General features: G+C 41.3%; 1 protein-coding gene across 5 annotated transcripts in view; it reads left to right on the top strand.

Annotated features, from left to right (window-relative positions):
* PKIA (cAMP-dependent protein kinase inhibitor alpha) overlaps positions 1-17,119 on the top strand; it is a 50,765-nt gene that overhangs the window by 23,285 nt on the left and 10,361 nt on the right. The window lies entirely within an intron of this gene.

The following is a 17,119-nucleotide window of genomic DNA, read 5'->3' as shown; positions in this document are numbered from 1 at the left end:
TTACTTCATTAAGGATTGCTGATTAAATCACAATTGGTTGTGTTCACTCAATACACATTATAAACATGGTTTACAATATAAAGTAGCCGGGCTTGCATAACAACAGATAACAACAGAACACACTATTCTTGCATTATATTTCCTGGAAGGCAATTGGCTATTGTCAGGAAGATATGAGAAAGCTCTCTCTGCAGATATTACATGAGAGTGTCAAAGTACATTCAACAAATCATTGCTTGTATCTTGGCAGCCAGAATAAAGGGAGGAAATCAGTCTCATTCTACTCATTTGTCAGACCATTAGAGTCCTAGTGCTGTGATCTTGCATACTTGTCTTGCATACTTTATTTTGCCAGTATTGGTGGACAACTAGTTAGAGCAAGACAGGTTGATAATACAATTGATGCAATACATAAAAGACAGAAGAGTTATATAATTTTGCATCATCTACTTTGAGCCTTTAGAAATAACAAGCTACAAATGACTGACCAACTACAACCAATTTGTATTTGTTAATCATAGAGCTATGTAGAGACTAATTCTGGACTGTAATTGAACAAGGAGTTAAATACTATCAACAAACATCATTTTTAAGATACACTTTTAAATGTGATAAAATAACTGCATGAAATACTTGAAGGTTGTCTTCGTTTTCTTCATGTATCAAAGAAAGGGTGAAAGATGTATTTCATCAATGGTAAAGATTTTAAATAACATTTCTATTTTAGCAACTGTTGCTAAAAGTATTTAAGAAAGTATTCCTTGCATGCTCATTAAATAAATATGAAATCTCTATAAGTTTGCATTTTATCAGAAATGTTAAGTTTCTCGTTTGCTAAAAGACATTAAAACAAATCCCATTTTTTCCAATGTGATTTAAATATAATTTTATAATGGCTTTTGTCCTATGCAATGAGAAGAACTGTAATGATCCATGTAATAATGCTGGAAACAACAAAAGGCCTGTTTGGGCCTTTCTGATGAAATAATTGCATAAATTGTACCACAGTTGCCTAGCAACAGAAGCAAAGGCATTGCTAAGCTAGCAATAAATAAAAACCTCAACAGTATAACTACTTGAGTTGGGAAAAGACTGAGAAAAGCATGTAGGATTTTGCTCCAAAAAAGCTTCTTATCTTAATGGACTATCTTATTAATTTATTCTTGAAGGAGACTTATCCACTTAATTCTTTAAATGAGCTTTCCTTTAGTCAGTACCTCTCAAATGTATTGGACTTTACTGTACTTTGAATGCCCTCTCTGAGGAAAGTGGATAATGTTAGTGGTATCCAATTCAACTAGTTAATCGCACTTCCCAGGGAGTTTTGCATCTTATATGCATACTGCTGGTCAATTCATCTACAGTATGTCTTTTTCCCTGCTGCTGGTTTCCTTTTTTATGTTTTATTCTTCAGTGTGTACGTTTTTAATCTTGCTTCTATTTTTTTTTTTACCTTTGTCCAGATAATCCAGTTAACAACAAAATTAAATCACTCCAGGTAGCAGATCTGTTAACTATAAGTAATGTTCATTATTTAGCAATTGGATTATAGTTGATCTGGAAAACATTAGGATGGTCAGACTTACTTGAAGGATTATTATATTATAGATAATTCAAGGTAGCCAACATACCTAATATTCTTTCCTTCTCCTATTTTCCCCACAACAACAACCTTATGAGGTGCGATGGGCCTCTACCCAGCAGGATCTCTTTTATAGTGGAAATTGAAAAAGAAACAGCTTTGATGAATCACTTTTAAATAGAAAATTAAATGGACTATCCGTGCAGAAATCAGAAACTGAGCTTAGCATAACAAAAGTTTATTTCCCTCAAATACTTTATGAGACGATCAATAAAAACAAATGTAGCTGATATGATTGCAGTAGATTTTGATTTATTGCCTTTTTGGGATAGCACTATAAATAATTATTCTTTGTATTAGCTTTAATCCTCTTAATTTATATTCTTGCTAACCTAGAAAATACATAGTTTTTTCCAGTGAGGAAAGTGAATGTGGAAAGACTGCTATATTGTATGGCTTAATTTATACTGTATAAAATATTAAGGTACAGCATCTCTTTAGTTCGCCACACATTACAGGGCTTAATGTAAAGCAGGGGCTCTCAGATTGTAAATTAGGACACACCATTGGGCAGCAAGCAATGTATATGTCAGAGGTGGTATTCAGCAGGTTCTGACCAGTTCTAGAGAACCGGTAGTGGAAATTTTGAGTAGTTCGGAGAACCGATAAATAGCACCTCTGACTGGCCCTTCCCCCATCTATTCTCTGCCTCCCGAGTCCCAGCTGATCGGGAGAAAATTGGAATCTTGCAGTAACCTTTCCCTGGAGTGGGGAGGGAATGGAGATTTTACCGTATCCTTCCCCTACCATATTTTTGCCACAAAAATACAATATTTATTTGAAGGGATAGTGATGTTGCAAAGTTTGAAAACTCCAGATACACAGTGTTGGATCTAGTGAAGATGCACTGGAAAGTATATCATGAGGAATGGAGAGAAATCTCTATAATGTCATTGCACACACCAAACTGTAAGTAAGGGGATTAATTTAAGTTGATTAATTTAAACAAAAATATTTCTTATGTAAAGCCACTAATCTTTGAATTTTAATCTGAATAGATTAGGGACTTTCCAGCATGAGCAACTTTTGAGTTGTAATAATTGGGGCAGGTCATATATCAAACCATATCAAATATTTGTTAACAGTGGGCCCAGAAGTTAATTTTAATACTATCTGGCCTCTATAAATAGATTCTGTCTAAAAGATACTATGAAAGAGGAAGAGATTTTACCTGACAAGATTGAGGCTGAGTTGAAAGTGGTTTTAGAAATGACAGGTTATAAGAATGATATGGAAAAAGATTTTAAGAAAAAGTGATAAGATACTAAAATTGTGCTTATACTTGTGATGAAGAAAAAAGTCATTTATTTACTGAGTTATTTCAACTACGTTCTCATTGACTTCAACAGTACCCAACTTTTACCTGAGGTTCTTATTTTGAAGCTTCTTAACAGGATGAGTTCAATCTATTAGTAAGTCCAATATTGCTACCTATCTTTGTGAAGTGCAATTAATTTCTTACCGGCAATCTACCTGGGTAGTGCTGACCATGGTTTCAGAAACAAAATAGCTTCCATTGATACCATCTGTGTGGCAGTTGTTGTGCGGTACTTTTTTCCCCCTTCCTTCCTTGACTGATAACATGGATAAAAAGAAATCTACCTGAGCCTGCACGTTCTTGAACTTCCAGTGTTATATTTGTTAGCGCACATTTGTGCACTTGTGTGCATTTAATTCATCTGTTGATGGCAGTTCTTGTCACACTAAGTAATTTCATGTTTTGGATTCATTGGGCTTTATTTCTGAGTAAGCGAACATAGAATTGTGCTGTAAAGTTGTGCTTTTCAATAATTTCTATAGTATATCCTATCAGTCACACTATCAAAGCATTTCAATCTTTGCCTGTATTTGTGTACATATGCAAGTAGTCCTTGACTTATATACAACCAATCATGTAACCGTTCAAAGTTACAACAGATTCCCCTAGAAGCTACCTATGACCCAGTTTCAAAGTTATAGCTACTGTAGTGCTCCTGCACTAAATCCTTACAACCAACCATAGGGACGCTGCAGCACCCATCTCTCTACCCATCCCAACAGGTCCCTTACATGTCTTTGGCCTGCTCCCAATCCAGCCACTCAGCCAACCAAGTGAGCCTAAAGTTAGCAGCAGAAGCTACCGGTGTGAGTGGGGCTGTTATAGTTTGTAGGCTGATGCCTGCTTCCCATCCAGACACCCAAGCTTTAGGGTCTAGCCTTACTCCTATGTTTTGTTAAGATAATTTGCAAGAAATATACACACAGTCCTCCATTCATAACAACCTTTCATTTTGTAACCTTTAGAAGTTACACTTCAAAAATGTGAGTTATGACCAGTTTTCATACCTGACGGTTAGAGTATCGCCATGATCAAGTCAACAAAATTCAAGTATTTGTCAACCGACATACAGTATATTTTGATGGCTGTAGTGTCTCACAGTCATGTGGTCACCATTTGTAATCTTCCCAACTGGCTTCCAACAAACAAAATCAATTGTGGGAGGGCAGATTCGCTTAACAACTGCATCATTCATTTAACAACTGCAGTTATTCACTGAAGTGTGGCAAAGATGGTCATAAAATGGGGGGCAAACTCACTTAACAATTGCCTTGCTTAACAGAATTTTGGGGCTCATTTGTGATTCATAGTTGAGGACAACCTCTATTACTAGTTGAGAACCATTTTATTAAGTGTATAAGCTCTTTCTTCTGGTCTTCCTTACATATTTCATGTTTAATTATGTTAATGTATCTCTAAGGATTTCTAATGAAGGATTTTTTCTGTCTGGCGCAGCAAAGTTTAAATTGCTGTAGGGTAGAATCAAATAAGCAGCAACAGTGTCATCTCCAGACTTTTATGAACTGATGACAAATGACTTTGTTCTCACATACACATTTCTGTATCTACATATGTGCCATGAACTGATTAACCAAAGTAGCTTAAATGTCAGACAGTCCTGGTAATATTATATTCATTGGGCCATGAAGGATTAGAATGTGCTAAACAACAGGTAATGTGAACTGTAGGCCACAAAGCAAGGACATTTGGTGCTTGAATTCTCAAGTAAATTTCAGATAAAAGCTGGGGTAGAACTTCAGAGTTCTAAGGCTGTATTGTTTTGAAGATATCTCAGAAAGATATCAACACTTTAGAAATAGGCTATTCTTTCTTTCTGATTGTGGCAGTTTTTCAAACCTTTTCAGAAACATACAGAAATCTTGGATGATGTCTAAGCAAAATCCAGGTTGCTAAACAATATCTCAGCAAAATGTTAACAACTGCATGTGGAGTCCTCTAAAGGCTTTGTGGTGCTATTTGATACACTGAGTCTTAACAAAATCTGTTGTGATCAATTTCAAATGATCACACAATAAACTGGAACTAAATCCAGCCAAAACAAACACACTGTTGTTGAGTACAATGTTTGGTCTTAATCTGGTTTGAATGCATACCAAAAAATAACATTTCTAGAAATTGGGAAGCCTTTGAGATAGCATGAGAAAATTAGTATTTGTTTCTGGAAAGAAATAGAAAAGCTAGGAGAAATTGTAAGTACATTTGCAAAGATTCCATATAAAATAAAGTAATTCATACAGTTTTCCCTGAAGCCTCCGGACCACGAAAAACAGCCCAAGGTGCAAACCGGAAGTTCGGGAGCAGACTTCTGGGTTACCCGTTGGGCTGTTTTTCTTCCTCCCGAGGCTTCAGAATGTCCAGAGCATGAAAAACAGCTCAACGCGCAAACCGGAAGTCAGTTCCCAAACTTCCGGTTTGTGCATTAGGCCGAATTTCAGCTGGCCAGTGCACAGGCAATTCCTCGTGTGCCTTCAAAAATGGCTCCGCGTGCCAGAGGTTTGCCATCACGGGCTTAGACACAAAATGTGGCCTTGAATAATAATACCAGTTTTTAAATTTTATTTCTCAATATCATTTTAATCCTTAAACCAGGATTATAGCTATAGTAGAAAAACAGGCTGTGTAAATCCTAGATTTACCAACTGATGTGCAATTCTACTGTATCTATTCCAGAAGTTTACATTTATGTGAATTTACGCAGTTATGCAAAATTAAATATAAATATTGCATTGTTTGCCTTATGGCAAGATAAATGTTATCTTAACATGTGACAGGTAATGATCAACTCAGTGAATGTCAGATAAACTCCAAATACAGGGGCAAAGAGAAGTACTTTCCTACAACTCTGCTGCATTAGAAAACCCTGATACTATTCCTGTTTCAGCTGTTATTTTGTATAGGAAGGCTTAGCAATGTAGTACCAACAACACATGACTTTGACACTATCTCATCCAGGGCCCAAACTGAACTTTCAGCTAATTTTAAAAACCACACACAGTCAAATGCCATTTTCCCAAGGTAGTACCATATTTTTTGGACTATAAGACGCACCGGAATATAAGAAACACCATGATTTTGAAGAGGTAATTTTTTTAAAAAAAGTTTTTGCACTCTGCAGGCTCCCAAGCCCTCGTTTTTGGCACCCAAATAAAAAAAGAGCATGCAGAGCTTTTGGAGGCTTGTAGAGTGCTGCTGGAGGCTAGGGGGCCAAAATGACCTTTTTTGCTTGTTTTTCCCCTCCTCAGCCCCCAGGATCACTTTGCAAGCCTCCCAAACCCCCTCCACGTCCATTTTTGCAAAGCAGGCAGGGTTTTGGTAGGCCAAAAATGTTGTATTCAGTGTATAAGACGCACCCAGATTTTCACCCTCTTTTTGCGGGGGGAAAGGTGTGTCCTATACTCCAAAAAATATGGTAGTTATTTTTCCATAATGATGATTGTTAATATTATTAACAGTTATTGTCTACCCAACTCTACAGGACCCATATTGTCTATGCAGTTTTCTTGACAACAATTTTTTAAAGTGGCATGACATTGGTTTTTTTTTTCCTTAGGCCTGAAAGAGAGTGACTGGCCCACAATCACCAACTGATTTCATGTTTAATGCAAAGCTACAACTCAGTTCCTGAGTTCTGTCCCAATATCTTTAACCAGAATGGCTATGGTCAGTTTGTAGTCAATAAATCATTAATGTAGGATTTCTTTTTTATTCAAGACTTGCCTGTGTATATTTTCTTATAAGGAACAATGGATTCCAAAATACTGATGAATACCATTGTATAAAAAATATATAAAAATAAATTGTGCTAATTGAACTCCTTCTCCATTTTCTACAGATTATCATAATGAGAGGAAGTTCAGAAGTTTTCACTTATTTTTGTATTAATTACAGCTTGCTACCTAGGCAAAATGTGACTAATCTTTTATTGGGATAAGAGGAAGTAGGACATTTCCATAATCCACAGGGTTAGAGTTTCTGATTTCTGTATGCATATATTTAAATTCATATACTCAAGGCTATGCCCATTGTTTTAATATAATCAGTTTCATCATTTTTTTATTTGTTTAAATGATTTTATTTTTTAATTAACATAGAGATGTGGTGTGTGGAAAGCAATAATAATATGCAGCTAGCGCGAAAAGGCTTTAAAGCATCTTTACAGAATATTCATTGCCACTTAGTGATTACAATTTTATGTAGGTCATGAAAACAAGATTTATTGTCAGCTTCCACCATAACAGATTGCTGTAAAAAAACAAACTGATAGGAATAATTAGTATGTGACATTGGACTAAATTAATATCAAGAGTCACACTGTTGTTTGCTTTAAAGGAGTTGTTTGCTTAGAATTATTTGCTAAGTTACCCAATTCTTCTCCTGTGCGCTGCTTGGAGAGTCCAAGCATGGGTTAAATTCAGTCTATTCACCCAAGGACTGAATTGAAATTCTTAGCCACGCCTCCTTTTCTCATTGAGGTTCAGTTCAAAAACACAGTCCAGCCCAATTCGGACACGTTTTGGGGAGCTCCTCAGTTCTTGTGCAAATAGACTGGGACTCTCCACTACTTAGTTTAGCTTTTTCTTATTTTTGTCGTTTGTTGAGAAATAGTGTTAGGAAAACTTCAAGCCATTTTAAAATCGTTGGTGAGGCTTTTGGACTTCCGGGTTCCTTATCGTTGTGGAGCCTGTGATCGTCGGGACATTTGTCCAGCGCTTGCTGACGAACACGGGGGGGGGGGGAGGTGGGAGGCTTCCTTTTCCCCCAGCTGTCTTCTTCATCTGTGGCTGCCGGAGTCCTCGGCGGAGGCTCCAGTTTATGCTTTACAGTTCCCTGAGCGTCCGAGAAAAGCAGCAGCCATTTTGAAAACGCTTTTTGTAGCTGGCCATGAGCCAAGGTGGCGCAGTGGTTAAATGCAGCACTGCAGGCTACTGCTAGATCAGCAGGTCAGCGGTTCAAATCTCACCGGCTCAGGGTTGACTCAGCCTTCCATCCTTCCGAGGTGGGTAAAATGAGGACCCAGATTGTTGGGGGCAATATGCTGACTCTCTGTAAACCGCTTAGAGAGGCCTGAAAGGCCTATGAAGCGGTATATAAGTCTACTGCTATTGCTATTGCTATTTGGAGTTTCGCACTTTTCCTTCCAGCCTGCAGATTGCCACGAGGGAGTTTCTGGCCTTCGTTCAGGGCTCCGGCAAGGACTCCTCCCTCTGGACCATCTCTGTTGCGGTCTAGGAGAGTTTTGGCCGCATGGTCATACTCCTGTTCTACGGGCATATCTGCGCAATGCACAGCAGCTCCCACCTCACCCTGGTGCCAGCCTACTGCCTGCAGAGTCTCCCTAAAGGGCCATGAGAATCTGTCTTCGTTCCGGTTGAAGATCATCATGGCTGAAAGTGGCAAGAGGACACCAGAGGAACATCCTGCCTCCTCGCCAAAATGCAGTAGGCCAGACCCTCCTGTGGTGGAACAGAGCAGTAAGGGCACCAAGGGAAAGGAGTTCCCTAATCCCAGAGGCGGCAAGCCCCTATCCAGAGCTGAGGCCCATGGACTTTTGAAAGGGCCCGAAGGCTATCCCTATCTTCTGGGCAACCTTCCCATGATCCACATCCCTTACCTCAGGGGCAGGAACCTCCCTCCTAGGCCCATCCACCAAGGACCATATCTCCTTCATTAGAGGATGAGGAATCCCAGGCTCCCTCTCCTGCAGCCTCTCTGGGTTATCTGGATTCTTCCTGAATGATTGAGGAATCCTGTCCCTTTGAGTTTGCCATGGGGGAGGAGGACCCTGATCCCTTAGAGGGCTCAGACGGGGGAGGGCAAGTAGACCCCAGCCTGCTGAAGACCAGGGACCCAATCTGTCTGTTGAAATGCAGAGGGTTATTGAGCAGGCCATTGAGAGGGGCATTGCTTCTGGTAAGACTAGAAAGAAGCAGGCTGCCAGAAGCTCCTCTGCCACATCTATTCACAAGCCTGGCCAGAGGGGGCAAACTCAGGGACCTCCTTCCCCAGGCAGCTCCATTGCCACGGAGGAGTCTGTATTAGAGGAGGATAACATTGGGGAACAGGAGTTCTCAGAAGACAAGACTCCTATCCCAGATAAACCTGCCTTCACTGGATTATTCAGGCCCTCCCTCTTTAAAGCAATATTGCACAAGACGAAGGCCTCCACCCAGGAGGTACCCCCGTTCCAGCCCCCTCTGGGACTCAGGATCCTAAACAGGGACTATTCAAAGAGACCGCTCCTGTGCAGGACCTGGTTCCTGTGCCAGAGATGTTTGCGAATGTGATCCAGTGCCAGTGGGCGCAGCCTGGATCACTAACAACCCTAGTGGGGCTGACAAACACTATTCTGTGCAGAATAATTTGGAAGATATCTTGAAGCTTCCACAGGTGGAGGCTTCAGTGATATCCCTCGTTTCCAGTTCTGTCCTTCCGGCTGACCTCATCGAGGGGCTCAAGGCTGAGGACAAAAAGGCTGAGAAAGTATGTCACAAAACCCACCAGGCGGCCACCTGGTCCATTAAGGCTTCTACAGCGGCTTCATTCTTTCATTTTTTAGAGCCTCACTGTTTTGGCTGAGGCAGTTGAGACCGAACCCTCCCTCGGAGGGTTCCAGATGGATGCATGAGCTTAACAAAATTATAGCAGCTATGGAGTATGCGGCTGATGCTTCACTCAATGCTGCAAAATTTGCATCCCGGGCTCTGGCTTCAAATGTGACCTCACGATGTCTGTTGTGGCTTCGTCACTGGTAGGTGGACATGAAGTCAAAATGGAAGCTTGCTTCTGCTCTCTTTAAGGGAGGACAATTGTTTGGTGACACATTAGACAAATTCCTAATCAAGACCAAGGATAAATGGAAGGTGCTTCCATCTACTGCCCAGAAGGCTGACAGGAAGAACAATTCCTTTTTTTCAGAAGCAGCCCCTTCGGGGGAATGACAACTCAGGTGCGGGTCCCTCCTATCAGAGACCCTACCCCCAGGGCAATGAGTGTAGCCAGGACAGGTCAACTTTCAAATATAAGGGTCAACAGCAGCAGTCATTCTGGTGCCCCTTTTGTGTCGGTTCAAATAACTGCTCCTACTGTAGGTCCAAGTGACCATCAACAGGATCCTCCCATAGGCGGCCGTCTCCAACTTTACCCCGCCCAATGGGAGTTGATCACAATGGATGCCTGGGTTCTCAACACAATCAGGCAGGGCCTGACCTTGGAATCTCTATCGCTTCCCCTGTGAACCTTCATCCGCTGTCCAGTTCTGTCCTCCCTCCCCAAAAGACAATGCATGCAGGCGGAAATCTTACATCTCCTCCAGATAAATGACATAGAACCAGTTCCAGTAGAGCAGAGAAAAAGGGGGGTTCTACTCCATTCTTTTCCTTGTCCCCAAAAGCTCTGGGGGCTGGAGGACCATTTTGGACCTCAAAAACCTAAATCGACATCTGGCCTACAAGCGTTTCAAGATGCACTCCTTACAGACAATCATGTGTGGCATAAGGCAAGGGGATAGGTTAACCTCCATCGACAAAAAGGAAGCTTATCTGCACATCCCAATACACATATCCCACAGGAAGTTCCTCAGGTTCCATTACAACGGCAAGCACTACCAATGTAGAGCTCTGCTGTTTGGACTCTCATCAGCACCAAGGACTTTCACAAAGATATTGGCAGTTGTAGCAGCCCATCTGCACTCATGTCCAATATGTCTCCTCTGTTACCTGGACTACATCTTGATTCAATCAGCGTCCACCAGCAAGCGCTCAGAGATGTTCAAGTCATCATCTCCACCTTGCAGAAACACAGGTTCTCGGGGAACCAAGAAAAGAGTCAGCTGACTCCTGCACTCCGCATCCTACATCTAGGAGCACTCATAGATTTTGACTGTTGTCAAGTGTTCCTGTCACCAGACCGCAGACGCAACATCATCAGCCATGCACGGGAGGCGAGAGTGAACCAGTTCACGTCCATTGTATCCCTATCAAAACTCCTGAGACTCATGATCTCATGCATAAACATCGTTCCCTGGGCACGGCTTCACGCAAGAGAGCTGCAATGGTTCCTCCTGCCTATCTAGCGAGCCTCCAGTGGTGGGAATCCAGTGCAGTGATAAGAGGTTGTCTCTTCCAGGAGCCAAAGTGTCTGGTGGTTATAACAGACGCAAGCCTACAGGGATGGGACACCCACTTCGAGGAGCAGTTGACTCAAGGCAAGTGGTCACGCAGAGAGACAGCCCACAACATAAATTGGCTAGAATTAAGGGCTTTCAGACTAGCCTTACGCTACTTTTGACTGGGCATTGTGGGTTGCCATGTCTTAGTGCTCATAGACAATATAGCAACAAAGGGCCACATCAACCACTAGGGGGGCACCAAGTCCAGGGCCTGATGGCAGAGGCCTTGGGATGGTGGGCGGAGCGCCATCTGACCTCCCTGTGGGCAGACTACATCTCAGGAGTGGACAGTGTGAGAGCGGACTGGCTAAGTCGGATGACCATCGACAATGCAGACAATGCACTTCACCCAGTGACCTTCCATCAACTGACCATCAAGTTCGGACTACTGGTGGCCGATCTGTTCACCAATCTAGCCAACTCGCAACTCCCGAAGTTTTTCTCAAGATATGCCATCCCGCAATCGGAGGAAACAGACATTCTGAGATGCCACTGGCCCAGGGGCCTTTTGTACGCTTTCCTGCCGCTGCCCCTCATCCCACAGCTGGTTCGGAAAATCTTGTCGGAGGAAGCGGAGATTCTCCTAGTAGCATCTCATTGACCCAGGAGATCGTGGTACACAGACCTTGTCAGTTTCTTCATTCGCAGACCTCAAGAGTTACTCTCCCTAAGTCATGGGGTCATAGTGCATCCGGATTCCAGCTGGCTCCAACAGGCCATCTGGCACTTGAGGGGGACCTCCTGAGGAAATACAATCTATCTGACAAGGTCATTCGTACCATCCAGGCATCCCGACGTCCATCTGTGACTTGGATTTATGACACCACTTGGGTGGCATTTGCTTCATGGTGTAGTACACTAGACATAGTTCCCACTTCGGCATCCATACCACAGCTGCTGGACCCCCTGCAGGCGGGGTTGGATAAGGGCCTGTCTCCCAACACCCTCCGCCAACAAGTAGCAGCACTTTCTACCATTTTTGCTAGACATTTAGCTGTTTCCTTAGCGCAGCTCCCTCAGGTCAGGAGTTTTCTCAAGGGGGCCTCCAATGAGTGCCCTCCTAAGGTACACAGGTTCCCCACCTGGGACCTCCTGCTTGTTCTGAGGGCCGTGACCAAGACACAATTTGAACCCATACGTTCCATCAGTCTTTGTCACCTAATTCTGAAGACAGCCTTTCTTGTAGCAATTACATCAGCAAGGAGGATGTCAGAGTTAGCTGCTCTTTCCGTCCGTGAGGACTTGTGTGTTTTTCACACTTACCGGGTCACCCTCTGGCTAGATCCGGTTTTTATGCCAAAGATTAACTCTTTGTTCCATAGATCGCAGGAAATGGTACTTCCCAACTTTTGCCCTCACCCTCAGCATCCCAAGGAACGAACTTGGCACAAGCTCGACGTTTGGAGAACGGTTCACTGCTACATCAAGAGAATGAAGGAATTCCAACACTCCGAATCCCTTCTCATCTCTTTTCAACCAGGTTCCATGGGGTGCAAAGTCTCACCGTTCACCATTGGTTGGTGAGCTTGTATCAAACTGGCTTGTATCAAACTACTGGGCAAGACGGTACCACCTAGACTTACCACTCATTCCACACAGAGTGCGGCCACCACAGCCACGTGGGCGACACAAACTCCTGTGGAAGAAATCTGCAGAGCAGTTGGTTGTCTCCAACTGTGTTCATTAAGCATTACCGCATTGACTCCTACACTGCAGCAGAGGCGTCCTTTAGGAGGAGAGTGTTGCAGAGGGTAGTTGCGACTCTGCACATCCTGGACGATCAAGTTGCCCTTCCTGGGGCTTCATAGCTTGGGTATGTCCCATGCTTGGACTCTCCAAGCAGTGCACAGGAGAATGACCATTGGCTTGGCACTGCAGGAGAGTCCAACCCCACCCTGGGGTTTTCTTCATCCCTCATTTATCAGGCGTCTCAGGCTGCTCAGAGCGTGTTGGCTATGGAGACATCCAAAGGACACTTCAAGATCACAGTCCATCATAGACTATGCCTTCGTTTTTGAACTGAACCTCAATGAGGAGACATGGCTAAGAATTTCAACTCAGTCCTTGGATGAATAGACTGAATTTAACCCATGCTTGGACTCTTCTGCAGCACCCAGAGAACGACCGTTCAGGTAAGCCAACTGTCATTTTTTACTTCATCTCAGAACTCAGTTAAATTTTAATTTGAAATGTTGCCTTGGAATCCCAGAGGAAAAGTGGGATATAAATTTTAAAATAGTAGTATGACACTATTATATATCTTTATATTTAAAGAATCAGAGATTTTGATCCGGAAAATATAGCCTTTCCCAATTGTACTGTTCTATTGTGTTAAGCTCATTGTGTTTGATGCATACCTTGGTTTTTAGTTTGGAAAACCATACCTTGTAATAGTAGTTTTAATTTAAGAGATTGTGAGAAAGAATTATTTATTTATGTGTCTCTTTTCTGTTATGTTCAAAATGTCTTAAATAATCCTTTCCATTCCTCCCCCACCCTTTCTTCTATTTTTCTTGCTACTTCTTTCTTTTCTTGCCTGTCCTGTAGTGAAATGTGTTATCAAAAACAGATCACATGAGAAATTAACCCTATGGGAAAAGTCAAATTTGAACATAATGAGAAAGATGTTCTGCTTGAATGCTTGGGTTTAATAAATAATTAATATGGTTTACTATTTTAACAAATAAAATTAAATTTAAAGCTCTAGAAGGCAGCTTAAGGTGCAACTTAACTTGTTCCTCTCCATAGCTGCAATCCAGAAAATTAAGGGTTTGTCTTACTTCTAGGCCCTCCATCAGCCACAGAGTATGTTGTTTTCTAGTTCTCCTGTTGCTTTGCTTATTTGTTTGGCCTTGGAGACTGGTAGCTCCCTTAAATGCAATTCAAGTATCTATCTGTGGCACATCTGCAGTTCCTTGTTCAAAGACTCGGCTGAAAGCATATGGTCTTTTGCCAGCTAGCAGGAGATTGGATGTAGCCTGTGATACCCCTTCCACTATGCCCACTTTTCTGAGTTTTTCTCCCCCCCACCAAAAAAAACCCCTCTGCACTTTTCTCCTTTTGTCTACTTCTATCATTCTGGCTACTCTGTGTGTGTGTGTGTGTTTATAACCCACCATATCTCTTCTCTCTACCGCTTCTGATGGCTTTTCTCTTTCATGTCACCTTATACTCCTCCCTTACACCTCCCCACCCCATCAACAGCAGACCATCTGCTGTCACCTTCCCACCAAATCTTCCTGGCTTCCTTCACTGCCTTTCTTAACCCATCATACTCAACATTTATTGAAGCTGCAATTTCTCTTAATTCTTCACAAAAGGGGAAGCTATCTGCAGCATTCAGTTTCAGTAGAAGGCCATAACAGTATGATGGTGTCTCATATACAGTTCTACTGATAAGAAATAATATGCTGCTCCCTGCACTTTTGCAATTGATAAGAACAACACACTGGAGACAAGCCTAGTGCTGGGAAAGATTGAGGGCAAAAGAAGAAGAGGATGACAGAGAATTAGGTGGATGGATAGAGTCACCGAAGCAGTAGGCCTGATCTTAAATGGACTCCAGAGAATGGTAGAGGACAGGAAGGCCTGGAATAACTTTATCCATGGGGTCATGATGGGTTGGACATGACTTCGCAACTAACAACAAAGTGCAACTTCAAGGGGAAAAAACTATTTTAAATTTATAGAGGCCATGAAACTATCTTATTACGACATTGCCCTCTGCAGATTTTCAAGAAAAATCTATTTCATTCTAAAATATAGTAAAAATAATACAATAAAAAATAAAAATGATCCTACTGATTTGAATGTGTGTTTTGAAGTGCTGCACAAAATTCAATTCTTGCAATTACTCCATATTTTTTTTACTTTATTCCTCAATGGGTATCTTTCCTCATTCTTAGAGATTTCCTGTGAGCAACAGGAAAAATAGCCAAACTGAATACATGTTCAAATGTGTACATATTGATTTATTCTGTGGACAAGAGTTGATGAAGTAGAGAAATGAAATCATATAAAGTAGCTACACACATCTCCATTTTCCCCTCCCAGCAATCATTTGGCTTCCAACTATTTTTGTTTATTGCATGAGAATATTCTTTTTTCTTCTTCTTGGCTCTTTATGATAGGAGTAAGGGTGAACTTGTAAAGGGAGTGATTGATAAAATTGCTTGGGAAGCTATATGATGTAGGGAATATTTGAAATCCAAGATCAACCATTTCACTCATCAGGGCTGTGCAACATCTTAAAGGTGCACTTTTTTTGGTAACATTTTTTTTAACTTGTAAGGACTGTAGACTGTGTGGCTTATAACAAATGGGCAAACAGCAGTGGGGTTTTAAAGAGGAAAGGTGGATTCCTTAAGCTAATCCTACTTCATTTCTTTTCTCCCTCCACCCCAAAAAAACTCCTTTCAACCATTTTGAACCACCACCTTCAAGATGTTCTCAGGATACAAAAATGGAGTGTTGGGAGACTACAGATAGTCTGAAAAATTTCAGCATCCTTCAGTCCTGACTAAAATATGTTGAAGATCACAGTTTCTCACTCTGGGTTAAGGGCTCTAAGTTATAGGGAAGGTGAATTAAAAAGCATGTTGTAAGGTGCTTTCTTATAAATATTTTCCAGCTGAGGAAAGGTCAATATCTACTCATGTCCTATAAGGGACATTTGGACTTTTTAGTCCAAATGAAGCCCTGCATAGGAATGAGATTGCTAAAAGTGAGTGAGAAAATTCTATGCTTACAATAATGAGAAGAGAGTAAAATTTAAGAAGTAGTTTGCAAGAATATTCTATCCCCATTCTTTTTTTAAAAAAAGAAATTGTTGTGATAGAGTTTATTTTGGCAGACAAAGGTACCTGTGAAATTGAGATATCATTCTCTTCATACCAACTGCTCTAGGCCTGGAAACAGCATTGTGCTGGAAAAAGAGACCCATGCCATTCTTGCTGATGCTTGTGTCCCAGAATGGCATGTCTCCCCTGAGGTTCATCTGGATTTCAGTGGAATTTAAATGCAGTAAACAAAACCAACCCCAAACTATCTACTAAGAATAAAATAATATCATCTGGTAAAGATTAAAATGATAGTTTCTAAGCTTACCTTCTTCTAAAGGTGAAATTGTGTCTCACACTGGAATCACAATTTTGCAGTTTGAACATTACATCCCTGTCCTAGAAATAGGTCTGTCAGATATGAATTATGGATGCATGAGATAAGGTCTTGTCAGTTTGAAGATTTCTTGAGGTAATTCTCTTGTGGAGAGCTTTAATGAATTCATTAGCCCCAGTTTAGGTTCTTTACTAGATTAAAGTAGTGTGTTTTGAGCAGATGGCTGTGTCACATGCCGTTTATATATAAATTGCTTGGAGATATTCAATATAGCTATATTTAGCTTGCATAAAATGTTGTACCTAATCCCTATCCTCCTACTTGTCAAATAACTCTTCTAGCGGCTCCATGAAGACTCATCATTTAGATTTGACTTTGCTTGAGCAAAGGAAAAGAAGAGGGGGAAACCACACAAGTAAAGAGGTTAAGCTAAAAAATATCCAAGTATTGTTAAGAGAGCAGGTCTGCCGCAGGAGTGTTCTTCCATCTGAAAGCAGAAGCTGATTAAAAGGAGCCAGAATAATGTTTCCAATATCCGTATTCAACCTAAAATCCACTCCTTCAGTTCAGGAGGGGACAGCGTAAACTGCTAGTCAAGTGCTTATTAGAAGCTGTTATCACTGGCCTAATCTCCTGTTTGAACAATTGCAGAAATTTTGGTGGGAGTGTGGAGATGATATTTTAAGTAACAAAAAATATCTTCACTTGATTCAGTTTTAAACACAATGCATAGGTCTAAGTACCAATTCTTAAGTGCCCTACAGATGGATATCTTAAATTTTTCCTTCCTTTTTTTGATTATAACATACATATTATACATAAATATATACGGTATTTTTCAGAATATAAGACGCAC

This window comes from Thamnophis sirtalis, unplaced genomic scaffold (genome assembly GCF_051295495.1).
Source record: "Thamnophis sirtalis isolate CommonGarterSnake01/CBP01778 unplaced genomic scaffold, rThaSir2_p1.2 scaffold_2, whole genome shotgun sequence".
NCBI classification, from domain to species: Eukaryota; Metazoa; Chordata; class Lepidosauria; order Squamata; family Natricidae; genus Thamnophis; species Thamnophis sirtalis.
The sequence above is the reverse complement of the archived record's forward strand: the minus strand, read 5'-3'. Positions and strand labels throughout refer to the sequence as shown.